The following is a 12,736-nucleotide window of genomic DNA, read 5'->3' on the forward strand; positions in this document are numbered from 1 at the left end:
CCTTCTTCACAATGAAAGTAAACGAAAGGGGGGAGATGATTATGTACGTGTGAATAGATGGGGCAAACAGCGGGCATAGACGGAAGGAAGGCTGCCATCATTGCGGTTCAGCGTGGTATCAGTAGTTTGGTTTAGTAATGACTCGAGATGCAAACGTGAGGTTAGATTACTTTCAGTGACCAGCACATGTGCCCTGCCCCAGTCAATATCATGTCCTTCTGTTATAGAATGCTCGGCACGAGCGTTAGAAGAAACTTTTTGTTTTTTCACATCATGACAGTGTTCCTTGATGCGTCTTTGAAAATTGCCCGTCTCGCCGATGTAGACGTAACTACAGTCTGCACAAGGAATGTTATACACAACACCTGCAGGTACCTTTCTTTCGGAAGCTTGTCCTTCACATTTACAAGCACGTTTTTCAGCTTTTTCGCTGACACATGTGTGACGTGCACATCAAAAGAACGAAGTATAAGGGCTAAGGCCTCGCTAGTACCGGGGGCATAAGGTATCGCAGCACGTTTGTGAGGAGCAAATGTGGCGGAGGAAACACTAGGCGAGCGGGATAAGTGGTGCTGCACTGAAGCCACAAATGAAGTACGGAGGGTAGCTGTTTCGTGAAATTTCAAGATGAATAGTTTCCGAATCTTTTTCTAGGTCTTTAGGAGAACTGCAGGTCTGTTGCGAACGTTGTATGAGCAATGCGACGACGGAACGTTTGTGGCAAGCAGGATGAATTGACACTAAGTTCAAGTAGCGTGCCGTATTGTGCGTAGGTTTTCAAAACACATTAAAGCGAAGTCCTTTTCGTTCACGTTGCACCATGACATCCAGAAAAGGCAAGCGATGATCCTCCTCCAATTCTATGGTAAAATTTATGGTGTGTTCTATCGAATTTAAATGCGACGAAAAAGCATCCAGGGCATCCTTTATCACAAAAAAGCAGTCGCCCACACATCTAAGAAATATTCTTGGTTATGGCACGAACGTCGCTAGAGCCTGGCATTATACTGCTTCCATCGTTAGGTTTGCAGCGGTGACCGACAGGAAGGCACCCATTGGCGTTCCTTGTAGAAGCAGCCTTGGAAAACGAAATAAGTATTTTCAAGGCAGAACATGCAACAGCTTGCACAGGTCCGTACCCTTGACTATGAGCAATCCCGACCAGACGTGTTATCGTCAAACTCTTGATTTCTTCTGTTTTTTGTTCAACTTTGCGGTCCTCGTAACACATCTTGCAGTTCCGACTTATACTTCACTAGTTCGTCTAGCTTCATGTACCTCTTCCAGGACCAATCGCTCTCAGCGTAGCTGGGCAACTACATATGCATCCAAGCATATCTGTTTGCATTTTTGCAGATTGTCTTTATCACCTCTGCTGAGAAGAAGAGAAGAAAGAAATCCCACGCCGTCGTAAACTAGTCTTGCGCTGATTCGTAGTGCTAGGCCGAGATGTGCTACGGGCGGCCTTCTTGGCGTGAACTGAAGTTTCTTTGCTGCCGATGGCAGCACATCATGGACGTCAGACTCTGGAGTTTTGCAAGACGCGTAGCGCCACCTGCCGTTGCGAAGAGGCAGTAATTGAGTAGTGCGAAGCCCGACTCCCTTTCTAAGTTGCCTATGCAGCTAGCGACTGCGAAACAACGATTTAACTAGATTTTGGTCCATATTGCGAGTGTTTTGCGCATTTAACACCCAGAGAGAGAGCTATGAATTTCTACGCTATTCGGACGCGCCGCCGAACTGCCATAAAGCGCTTGCTGGCTCACTCTTCAGACTGATGGCGGAAACGACGGCAACTGTGATAGCTCCGCGCGCTACGAAGAAACGCCGCAGTCGACGCTGCTGTTGTGTTGTAAATTGCCATGAACGTGAAGGACGGAATAACAAGCTTCAGTTTTACCGATTTCCATCGCGATTGTATGAAGGGGAAAGGCGAGAGCGCTGGATACGGGCCGTTCAACCAGTTGGGTAATCGGATTACTTGCATTCCTCACAACACAGCGGCTCGCATGAGAAAGTGCAACAATTTTGTTCTGTAATTGTGTTGCGTAGCCCTGACGGAGGACCGTGGTAACCAAGCAAAAGCTCAAGAATCTGCAGCCGCCACTTCGTTGGTAACAGAAAAAACAACGTTGCGAACCATCCTGCTTATGTGCCATCGATATCTTCACCTTTTAACAGACGTCCGCCTCCGCTTGACTCAACAAGTGGAAAGGAGAGATTTGGCAGGTCAGCTTAACCAAACATTTTGGTTCGTTTATGAATTCAACATCCTGTTCTAGAGCATCGTTGTATCGCGAGCTCATTTCTACTTTTGGTATTTTGTATGACCTGCGCCGTTACAACAAGCACGCTTCGCAATGTGCTGAGCCTGCTTGACTGCGTTTTTCAAATGTGAGCAATAAAGTTGCTGTAGGAGCACTGGATGAGTAATTGCGAAGTAACGCACGTGTGTAAAGAAAAAGATTTCGCGTTTATTTAAATTTATTTGTGCGCGCTTGTTGTTCAAAGCGTCTGCGAAAAGTTCGAATTAAGGTACTGAGCGATGCTGTAGCTCCTGCGAGAAACAAAGATGCAGCGCGTAGGCACTGCAGGAAGCTTACTTTCGTTATGATCGCACGCTGTTTGCTGCCTTGGAAAACGTTTTCTGTTTGCTGCCCTGGAAAAGGCTATGAAAGGATTTACTCTCTGTAAATAATTGCGAGACAAAACATTACGATAAAATACATAAAAATATAGGAGATACTTAAGTCTTGTGTTCAGGACATATTCAATATGAAGCAATTTGAAATGCTTAGATTTTTATGCTGATATGCCTATAGACAAACCTGACGCTCGCTGTACTACTTGCGAGTTGCAACACTCCGAAATAACACTTGAGACTATTTTATATTGTACACGCACTTCGCCCTGCTGAGCTTCCTTTCCGAAGCGTAGATGGGCGGAAGAAGCTTTCCAGGTCCTTGATTTTTAGGAAACCGTGCCTCAACACAAACGAAAGAGAAGGGTCCATTGTGGCATATGCACCTTCGCTTGCGGGCAGCTCTCTTTGAACTACTCAGTTCGCGCCAAGGCTCCGATGGGGGCGCTGGTGACGGGTTTTTCCGCAGCGCCGCCTGGGCAGAGTCTGAGGTCTATAGCCAAGCGAAGTATGCACCCTGAAGATACTCAGTAGCGCTCTCAGGTCGTGCAAAAATATCGGCAGATAAGCGCGCACAAGGAAGGAGACCGCTCAAGGCCGTGAACTCGCCGGTGAAGAGCTGCGGATGTCGCATGCCGACTCAAAACATCGTCACCGTCAGAGCTTGAATCTACTTTGCTGTCATCTTCAAAATCATAACTCGAGTCCTTCCTATCACTAAACTGAAGTGCGGGTGCAGCATAGTTTCGAGCACAACGCTTTCCTCGTGACGCAACCGCGCGGGAGAACGCCATAGGAACGACTTTGAACACCGGCTTGCCGGTGTGCAGCACTGGATTTTACGAGAGAAGCGAAACCTAAACTCTTGGAAACTGGTTGGAAATGCCAGGTCCACATGTCGAACATGCGGCGGACCTTCAGAAATACATTTTGGCGGAATAAAACGTCTCGGACTCCAAACCAAAGCTCACTAGTGAACAGCTGGCGTCATTTTAGGTTAATTATCACCTCTCAACACTGTCCAACGGCAAAGCCGGCGATATAATTTAATTCTTGACTTGCTACGAGTCATTTGATTACAAAATTTTAATGCTAGTGCAGGATAATCGTGAGCGGCGTGCCTTTTTCTCGAGCGCGGCAGAAGTTGACAGCCACGCCTCTTTTCGCTACAACATACGCGCATTAGTTCGCAAAAAGGTCCGTCAAAAATCACATCATTGCCGGAGCGCGAGAATTTAAACTGACTGAAAGTTCAGTGCCTGTATTAACTACTGGATGGCCTTAAGTGGATAAGAAACAGCTTCAACATGTCGAAATCGGCAATCTAGAGCATCGTTCACCGGTGATCGATTTGAATAGGCGTGGCAACGAAAGAGTTAAATGTTTTGCTGCTGAGCACGAGGTCGTGGGTTCGATTCCTGGCCGCGGCAACACACACCATTTGTAGGCTAAATCCAAAAGCACTCGTCTGCTTTGATTTAGGTGCACGTTTATGAACCCTCAAGTTGTCAAAATTAAACCAGAGTCCTCCATTACAGTGTCCCTCATATACCATGTGTTGCTTCAGTATGTTAAACACCATAATCTGATTTTGAAATTTGAAATCTAAAGGGAAATATGTGTGCAGCCTCTGAAGTTTGGTGATAAGTGGTATATATGCATGCTTGTAATTGTTGCATGGCAGCCACAGCCATCACATTAACTGCAAGAAGGTGCCGCATGCCATTCCGTGGTTCCGTTTGGGACCCAGCACTGAATGCTCTGCTGTGCTAGTGTCTGCAGGAGCCATGCACTGATGCGTCTCAGTTAAGTCTGGCAGTGGCAGCACAAAGTATTGGCACAGACCGTTTTGCATCTTTACTAGGAGTGGGTGAATATTCAATTTTTCGAATACGGGTCAAAATATTGCACACAAACTATGCGTATCGGTATTCAAAAATTGAACTATCTGGCATTTTCGAGTATTGAAGCCAAATATTTCGCAACTGACTGTTAAAGTTGGGTTACTGTGCTTCATCTGCTAAGTATCATCACAAATGAAACAATGACAAAAATTTTCGAAGCGACGCACAAACAAAATGAGTAATTAAAGCTTTGTTTTCGGTTTTGCAGTGGAAATCTACATAACAACCTGCAATTTTTCCTTGTAGTGTGTAATTTAGCGTTTATTGCAGTCTAGTGATGGTAGTAGCAGTTTTAGTTCTTAAACTACAGTCAGTGACATCTTTTTTGGAACGGGCCATTTTCCACGTGTACTACACGGCACAGAAGGCCTTTAGCAGCTTTTTCTTTTCTTTTTTCACAACTTCTGATCTTTCTTCCACTACCATTTATTTAGCGTTTTAAAAAAGCTAGTCATAAAGCAGCCATTCAGTCTTGGAAAGCTTTTGTTTCCAGGTTCTAAAATGTTGAGAGACTGTTTGTGGAATTCTTTTTCTGACAATTAGTGATCTTGCATTTAAAACTGATCCTAATCGTCCGTGATAGTTGGCCGTCTTTCTTTCACTAGCCGGTACAAGCGTGGTGCCTAATTATAGTGAAATAAATACTCCAGCTATATATATATAAATATGTGTTCAAATATACAATATCCCATTTGGTATTCAATACTTACTCTACGTATTTCATTTGTAATAGAAAAATTTGATGTTCGCCCACCTGTAATTTTTTCCAACTCACTATTGATGCAATCTTGACCAGGTGAGGTGGGTCTTCACTGCAAGAATCGGGAAACGATGACGAAGTCGGGCATCATGATGAGGAAAAAAAAATAGAATGTATTCACTTCATTGGTACATAGTTGTGACTCTATCCGAGTCTCGAGTGGTTCAGCCTAACACGGGGGGCAGGACAGCCTTAAATAACCTTTCGCAGTCTTGCGGTTGTTGATGTCTTCTTGGAAAACTTGAGGAACTTGTGGAAGTGCCAGTGCCTTAGGTTGTGAAGTAGACAGACACGGCGCTGTACGACATGTACGACGGAGACGTCGTACATGTTCCTCTTTTAGTCCGCGTCTTCGTTGCACTCTTTTCTTCAAGTATGCAAAACCAACTCGCCCACATCAAGCTTCTGCTGCTTCAGAAGTAGACAGGCTCTTCCCCTTCGTGTCTTCTCCTTCGGATCCTCCCCTTTCTGTCTGCTCAGGGTGCACTGGGGTGATGCTTTTTTGGGAAAGAGGGCAATTATCTCAACATGGGAATGCCCACTTGAATTTTTCCCACACTTGAAAGGTCAAAGTCCAGGCTGATCCTAACAGCCTTTTTTGGGATGAGGGAAATCATCTCGTCATGGAAACACATGCCTGAATGTTTCTCACATTTGAGAGGTCAATCATAACAGCTGCCTGTCCGCCGCCACAGGAGGTCTTGAAGGGGTTGCAGCATCCAAGCAACTCGATGAGACCAGTAGACCCCGTGCCTCTGCTTCATTTCACTGATTGTTCCAAGGCATGTCAGGTGACACCTTATGGAAATAAACCAAGCCAAGTCCAAGGCACAACAAAGAGAGAGCACCCAACTAACCATGAGAACTGCAGGTTCACACGTTGTTCACATAAAACCTTATCAGAATCGTACCTGTAGCCCTCGTTCGAGATTCCCTAGAATTAAGAAAAGGAGAAAACCGGACTTCACTGCATATTTCAACCAACCTAATACCTAACGTTTTTTTTCTTTCCTGAGAAAGCCATGGTTACTGAGAGACTGAGAGCGCATCAAAAATGATCAAACGGATAAAATCCACGTAGTGAGTTACTCGTTCAGTCAATGCTACCTTCCAGTACCAGTGCCTCTAATGCAATATGTACTGGGCTCTGCTGACCGCTTCAACTCTAAATTAAACTGATTCATAAAGTAGCATTTAAAACAAAAAGAAAAAGCGCTATTTAGGTGCAAAAAAAAAAAAAAATCTCCTCCAAACGCGATTCAGCAAATCAAAATTATACAATGGTGACCGATAAACACACCTACTCTGTAAGCATTGAATTGCCCAAAATGGTTTGTTTCTACAAACCTACAATATCAATGCTTATCTGCAAAAATCAGCGCGACCACGAGCCACCATGGTTGCAAAACCGGCAGCGTACTTTTGTATACTGGCTCATTGTGGTGTCGTCTCCCTTCTGTCCTTGTTCGCTGGCGCTAAATATGCTTTCCAAGTCAGTTTACCAACACTCCCAACAAATGGCAATGTCGTACAACAAACACTACAAAGAAACTCTGAACGTAACGAGAAACCTTTGAAATTAAAAATGAGTTCATAACTAATAAACAAAAAAATTTGCATCGCGCTGCTCTATTTCTAACAAGAAACTTATTGATGTGCCTAATTCGACAATTACTACCTCTTAATGTGCACTCGATTGGGTCACAGTCTGAAAGCTTTTGGGCCTCGCCGAGGGCAACAAAGGGTGCCAGACATGTACTCTCCTCTGCTGTTGCCTGCCATTTTGTGTGCCCTCGGCTTGCCCTCTTGTCCCTGAAGGGGAGGCCGTAAACACGAGACGAATAGCCATTCTCCCTTTGTCCTCACTCTCGTGGCACATTCTACTGCAGTGACTGCCTGACTGGCCCTGTTCGTACACGCATGTCTCAGCCAGGTTGAAACTTTCAGCCAAACCCCTACTCGCAGAGACGCGCCCTGTTTTGTTGTTAGGTGATGCCTCCGTTTCCTCAACTGCCACAAAGAACCTTTTGATGTTCTGTACGATGGCCTGTTCTCTTGTCTAATGGGCTGTGGTGTGGCGTCTTTCTTGATTTCTCGCTGCACCGAATACTTAGCTTGTTTTAACTTGCGCCGTCTGAAAAATTTTTGCTATGCCAGGCGGTCACCAGATGTGCCTTTAAAATTCCCGAGCGTAGAGTTCCTGCCCTGCTAGACTGCCATGGCATTCTCTTCTCCTTTTGATGATACCGGAAAGTCGTTCAAGTGCGGAGGTACAAGGGAGTTTTTCAGCGCCTCCTTGGCCGATTTGGGGCTGCTTAAGCAAGCCTCGTCTCCGTAAGGAATGTCCTCCGGAATAGTCATTTTTACTTTCGCAATGTAAGTGCTCTCTTCTTCTACTGCGGTTCCTTCTTTAACAGCCTTCAGTGGGTCTAAAGAGCTTTCTGAATGTGGCAGCACCAAATTAGTCTCCAATTCCTCTGCTAGCCCTTGCTGTGGTATTTTCACTGAGCCGGATGTCTCCTTGCTAGCACCTTTTCCCCTGCTTTCACTAGCAATGTGCTGTGCTTCCTGGGTATCTATGTCACGAGGCATCTTCTTCGCTTCATTGCCATGCTTTATCTCCGCCATGATCTCCTGAGCCTTGGAATGCGGGAGAGCTTGGACCGTATGGTCGCCAAAACTCGGGCCTTTTTTCTTCAACAGCACTTCTGAGCGATTTGAAAATAAGTAGGCATAATGTCTCGACAGATTTTGCGATACTGTGGCTTCAGTCAGCAATAGTCCAGATTTTGCAATACTGTGGCTTCAGTCAGCAATAGTCCAAATGGCCCTTCAATCTTCATGCTGGCTATGGGCAAGCAAACACTATTCTCCTCGACTATCTGCAGGATCCATGCATATTCCCTGGTGAAATCCTCAGGTTTCACAAATGCAGGGTGGACAATGTCCATTGTCGTAGCCGAGTCCCTAAGTATCTTACACAGCATTCCATTCACTACTAGGGCATGAAGGGGGGGGTTAAGAGGGCCAACTTGTCGTCGTCGCCATTCACAAAAGAATAAACAATTCTATACTTCCGACAGCTGATCACAAGGTGTCCAGGCTCCTATTAACGGAAACAGATCCCCGGTTTTCTAGCCTCAAATGCTTTTTCCGTTTTTCTTTTGTCTTTTACTGCAGTGTTATTCTCTCCTGAATTATTGGGCTGCACGTCCTTTGTTCCACCTCCAGGTTTTTCGTGGTGAATGGGGCACCTGTTTTTCCTTTGCTGAATTTAGAGAATTGTCTGACATGTGTTTTCTTGGATTTGCGACATGCGGCGAATTCATCTGCTAGCACTGCAACATGTTCCAAGCCTTTTTTTGCCCAACCTATCTTGAATCCACAGGTGCACCTCTTCGCTCAAGGACCCATAGAAATGCTCCATACAGGTTAGCTCAACAACCTTATCATGACAACCGAATGCATCTTGCCCTTTTTAGCAACTCAATTAAATTGGCTTTCAACTTGTAAGTGAAACCTCGAAAAGACTTGCCCGATGTTCTAGCTGCCTCCCGAAAACGATGGCAGAAAGCCTCCGCTGAGAGCCGATACTTCCTTAGCAACACAGCTTTTACTTTCTGATAGTCATCTGCGTTGCCTCTCGTTAGCCTTGTTGCTTTGCCAGGAAGAATGGTCAGAATATGTTGTGGCCAACTCTCTCTAGAGCCAACCAGTTTTTCTCGCAAGTTCGTTCAAAAGTAATGAAAAACAATCCCATGTCATCATTTACCTTGTGTGATGGCATGAGATCCCTTATTTTTACCACTGCTTCACCTGAACGTCTTTCTTCTATTGAGAGGTTATCTGCCGATTGTCTGGCCAGATCCTACTGCACGTCTAGTTCTTTTTAGCTTAAGTTTGTGTGCTCTCTGTTCCTCTCGTTCCTTTCCTTCTGCAGCTTCCTTTTCTGCAGCGTTCTGTTCTGCTTTCTCAGCTTGTTTCTCCATCTCCTCCCATGCTTCAGAAATATCGTCCTCAAGAGCCCCGCACTTCTCAATTGCCTCGATAAGCAGCGGCTTTCTCTGACTTTTCACTACCTCAATTCCGAGCTGTTCACAAAGTAATAACAACTCTGGCTTTCTCCGTTTGCTTAAATCCTTGGTCAATCCCGAACGAGGACTTTCTTACTCTGCTGTGACATGAGGAAGCTTTCAACAGGAGCCTGCACATACAGAAACTAATCTGCCGTTTTAGAAAACACACGAGCTAAAACCTGGCAAATTCTCAAAGAAAGTCAAGCGCTCACCATTCTGCTGAAGCCAGGACAAAGGGTGGAGTGTCCCATTGCTGCCAACCAGCTGATACTATCTCGACTGAGTGAAGTGGGTCCTCACCGCAAGAATCGGGAAATGACGACGAAGGCAGGCATCGTGATGAGGAAAAAAAAATAGAAAAGAATGTATTTACTTCATTGGTACATGGTTGTGACTATCCGAGTCTCGAGTGGTTCTGCCTAACATGGAGGCCAGGAGGCCTTAACTAAGGCTTGTAGTCGTTGACGTCTTCTTGGAAAACTTGGGGAACTTGTGGAAGTGTCAGTGCCTTTGTCAGGTTATGAAGTCGACAAGCTCTTCCCCTTCGTGTCGTCTTTGGGTCCTCTCCTTTGTGTCTGCTCAGGGCGTAGAGGGGTGACGCTTTTTCGGGGAAGAGGGCAATTATCTCGACATGGGAATGCCTGCTTGAATCTTTCCCCCACTTGAGAGGTCGAAGTCCAGGCTGATCCTAACAGTCTTTTCTGGGATGAGGGAAATCATCCTAACATGGGAACACACACCTGAATGTTTCTTACATTTGAGAGGTAAATCATAACACTACTTGGTCCACATGAGCCAGTTGCATATCATGATAGTCACTTAAGTGTGTTTGTGTCCATGTTTGCTCTGGAGTTTGCAATTTTTTCATGAAGCTGCACTGTGCATGCCCAAACCACTCTGCCTTGATGGGTTCATACAGACTGAGTGTGGAAGTTGCTTTTCATTTCCACCTGATGAGGAACTAAATAGAAAAAATTCAGGCAGTTCAGACTTATAGGTTACTTTTGTGAAAGAACAAACATACTGCTTATATGAAGAAGCCAAAGCAAGTGAGAAAATAATGAGTGGAAGATGGATGGGCAGAAACACCATTGTCAAGCAACAGCTCCCGGTTCTGCTATGCTACAAGGAGTTGATGTGTCATGTTTCAAGGTTACTTTTGCTCACACAGCTTTATAGGTGCTCGGAAGCACAGGCTCAACTGGCTTATAACCATGAGGCCACAGCTGAGGTTCCTGTTTTTGGTGCCTTGTGGTGGTAGCCCTTACATTGGCAGTGGCAGTAGTTAATGGCTACCATTCTCATTTTTGTTCACCTTGCCTCTCAGTGCCTAGGACCAAGTGTCACAACTCCACTCTGGGTGTGGTGAGTGTGTGGAACATGCTGTAACAAAAAGGCGCAGTGTTGGAAATCACAGAACCACCACAGCTACGGTGGTGAACGTCGCCAACTTTTTTCGAGCATGTCACTAAACTGAGAGAAAAAAAAGTCACCAAATAATGGCAAAATTTTGGCAAAATCTTGTTGCAAGGTTGCTAAATTGTCGCTATAACTATCGAGTGAATTTTAAATTTATACGTATATATATATATATAAAATAGTCTACGCTCGTTACAATGGACCCATGTACTACATACTTTCGAATATAACAGACCATATTTCAGTCTTAGTTTGTGCTACCTATTAATGCAACGAAGTTCACTTTTAACGGACCACGCTACAATGGACTATCGGCTACAGCAGACGAAATTGGCAGCAATTTTGTTAAAAATTGGGCATATAAAACGTACTTTTGCCATTCGACACCGGCTAACAACTCACTTGGAAAGGTCAGCCGACGATCGCAGCTCAATATTGCGCGTGTGAGAGAGAGGGGTGCTACTCCGGAGGCTGCTGCTTACGGCGCAGCCGCCGTTTACTGAAAGTGATTTGAGAGGTAAAAAAAAGTGTGTGCCTGCACAGGCCTTATCTTCAAAGCGATCTGCGATGTGGACAAAGAGCGCTCAATGCACGTAGCTTCGTATGAGCTGTGCTTCAGACGTTTAGTTTGCACTGAAGCAAGACACAGCACGAAGGTCAGTTCGCTTGCTGCTGCTGCTGCGCTTATCTTGCGTAATTTGCTTTCGTAATCGAGGCTTCGCCTTTTTGGCGAAACTGAATCTTTTCTTTTTGTTTTTAACTTTGTGTGTTCATCACTTTTTGCATGTTGGTAGACATCACGACGAAAGTTTCGGAAGTTGAATACCTCTCTCTCTCTCTCTCTCTCTATATATATATATATATATATATATATATATATATATATATATATATATATATATATATATAGAGAGAGAGAGAGAGAGAGAGAGAGAGGTATTTCAGAACAATATAGCCTATAGTCGGATACAACTCAAGTCTGCAGTCAAGCCCCGCCCACATCCTCATAACCGCCAGCCACTGTTCTTCCGCGAGGCTGCAAATAGTTTGTACTCCAAAATTTTCCTGTTACCCAAATAAGGCGGTAACCACAAAAATAAAGTTACAAGAGCGTAATTTTATACGTTTTCACTTGTTTGTTATAGTCGAACGACGAAAGCCTAATTGTTTATTGAACTGAAATAAAATGCTTGCTTCGTTGCAACTTCGTTGTACTGTCAAGTTTCACTTCAGTTGACATTGAAGTTTCACGAGTAAAACGGGCTCAGCAATGAAATGAACTGCACTGAGGACTTTAAGAGTGAAATGCTCAGACTCCATACACTTTATCCATGTCTGTTGCACACCTCATCGCTTCCGCCGATGAAAAGACTCTTCAAGAACAGCAGACGCTGCGGAGGTATCAAGTACGACACCATTTTGAAAACGTCGCATGACGACGACTTTGTTTGCTGCTGTGGTCGGCTAGCAGAGTGACACAATGTCGCACGGTGCGTCTGCTTGGTTGCCAGCTGCTGTTTCTTTAAGTTGTATCCTACTATAATATGACATAGCACACCAACCGAAACGTTTTACATTTATCTAATGTTTGTACATGTGAGAAATGAATGGTCAATTTACCAGCAGGGTGGAAAGAGCTTTTGCTTCAATAACATAGTTACAGAACAATGAAGAATGGCAGCTGAAATCCTGCATTTACGTCCAGATTGTAAGGTTACAAATCCAGCATGTTTCAAAACAACATGGCTCATTTTCCAGCACGAAAAGCATTAGACCACATTATGCCTGCAAATTTTATAGTTATCAGTGCTCACTAAATGAGAACTAAATTTTGCAACATGAGCTTAGTCGTGCTTGTAACACAGTGATGATAATAATGCAACCTTTGTACAAGTCAAATACTATGTTGCCACCCTTTGATCCACCTGAAAGCTTC

The sequence above is a fragment of the Dermacentor andersoni genome, chromosome 1 (assembly GCF_023375885.2).
Source record: "Dermacentor andersoni chromosome 1, qqDerAnde1_hic_scaffold, whole genome shotgun sequence".
NCBI lineage: Eukaryota > Metazoa > Arthropoda > Arachnida > Ixodida > Ixodidae > Dermacentor > Dermacentor andersoni.